The sequence below is a fragment of the Pygoscelis adeliae genome, unplaced genomic scaffold (assembly GCF_000699105.1).
Source record: "Pygoscelis adeliae isolate BGI_AS28 unplaced genomic scaffold, ASM69910v1 Scaffold318, whole genome shotgun sequence".
Lineage (NCBI taxonomy): Eukaryota > Metazoa > Chordata > Aves > Sphenisciformes > Spheniscidae > Pygoscelis > Pygoscelis adeliae.
In genome coordinates, this window is record NW_008825430.1 from 2375451 (window position 1) to 2377408 (window position 1958).

The following is a 1958-nucleotide window of genomic DNA, read 5'->3' on the forward strand; positions in this document are numbered from 1 at the left end:
CCTGCTTCCCCAGACCTGATCTTCAGAAATGCTATCATCCTACTGATCTCAACATTGCACGGTATCACTAGAAATCTAGAATAGCGATTTCTAACTAATTTTATATGCCTATCCATACCAAGGTCAAAAATATTTTTAAGTACAGAGTATAAATAGCTAGCAATAACTATTCAAATCTTTAACCAAGCACTCAGTTTTGATCGTTATTAGAATTGAAATAATAGGATCAACTTGCTTTATTTGTTTTTACATCCTGATATAACAGCGCAACACTTGACTCAGAACAACTCTTCAAAAAGTTTTTTATTTCAATTACAGTTTTGTAACTTCTAAAGGAACCTGAAGGTCTGCATTAAACCTAGGTGTATTTCCACATGCTAGCATCTCTTAAAAACTTGGCTATGATTTTACCTTATATATCATTTAATAGTGATTATAGCGACTTACAAGGGATAAACTCAAAAAGTTCCTGTATTGTTTCCTAAGGGAATCATACCCTTCCAAACGTATTTTGACAATGGTTTCACATGTCATACTTCAAATCGTAATATAAATATCATAGGCTTAGAGTATCCACACTTCTATTACGATATTGAAAGTTACACTAATATATTAATAGCAGTCAGCTTTAACTCCAGTGCTTTCAGCTTTCCTCTATGACTGTGTTGTATTTGTAACTAAATTCTCTCTAGTTTGTTTAAACAGCAACATGACCTTCATGTTGGACTATGTATGCATCAGATGAAAAATATCTGATCTGAGAAAAGAGATCGGAAAAACAAACATATTGTTGTATAGCCTAGTGGTTAAGATAGTCAAGCCTGTATTTATGCAGGTCTGTCCTCCAATTAGGTTCATACATTAATTTAAATTAGCACCGATCATCAACGCAACTCCATTAAATAACGCGGATGGTAGAAAAGTCTTGTCCTTAAAAAGGAGAGCACAGATTTGGCCATTGTCTGCAACCAAGTGCAACAACATAAAAAATATTATTATGCAACAAGGGTGAACCATTGGCAGCAACCAAGATTTGGGTTGGCACTGCCACAAGCTACAAAGCTTTCACAGGTAAGTTTGGCACTAGATACCACAAAAGTTACGTTATGGCAGCTATGACTGACATGAAGAATCTAAGGGCTTGTGATGTAGCCTTTGAACTGTACTACAGCCTCACGGAGGATGTCTCAGATTGAGACTTGAAAATATCCTCAAACAAAAATCACCAGCCTCTCTAATTAAAGCATCTGTTTTATTATGAGGAAATCTTTCTCGACAGTTTCTGTCTAGCACGTAGGCCCAAAAAAAACCTAGAAAACAAACTGTTTTCAGCAAGAAAGTGGGTCACGAACAAGAGTCTAGACCTAGCGTATGCTGATCTGCCATGTATACTCTTAACCTCACGATTTATGCACCCTTACAAGTATTTCTACGTGCAGACACACTTCAACCAAACTGCTTAGTCTTACTAATACTTCAGAAGTCATGAATAATTTAAAAAAAACATTCAGCTAAAGTACTCCCAAGGTGTGCATTCACAACTTTCAGCACATTTAACTCCAATATGCAGCATTTGCCATTAAATAAAAGGTACCTTAGTAAGCAGGTTAAAGGACAACATACAACTGCTTTAAGTTAAAAACTCTAAGCACGTAACGCTTCCTACAGGGGATTTCACCGACGTGCCATCAGAGTGTCTCACCAACAGAAACTACTTTGACTACGAGGAGAGGAAAGAAAAACAGTCCGAGCTAACGCATCTTATCCCACGTTTATGCTCCCATCATACGCTTTATTAAGAGTCCAAAGCAAGAGTTACAGGCTCCGGGCGAGGGACACTGCAGAGGAGGGAAGCGCTCCCCTCCCACCGGAGCTGCCTCTCCTCGGGGCTCAGGGAACCTTCGGCGCCAAGCTCCGGCACGCAGCCCAGCCGCCCCCGGGCCCTGACAGGAACCGGC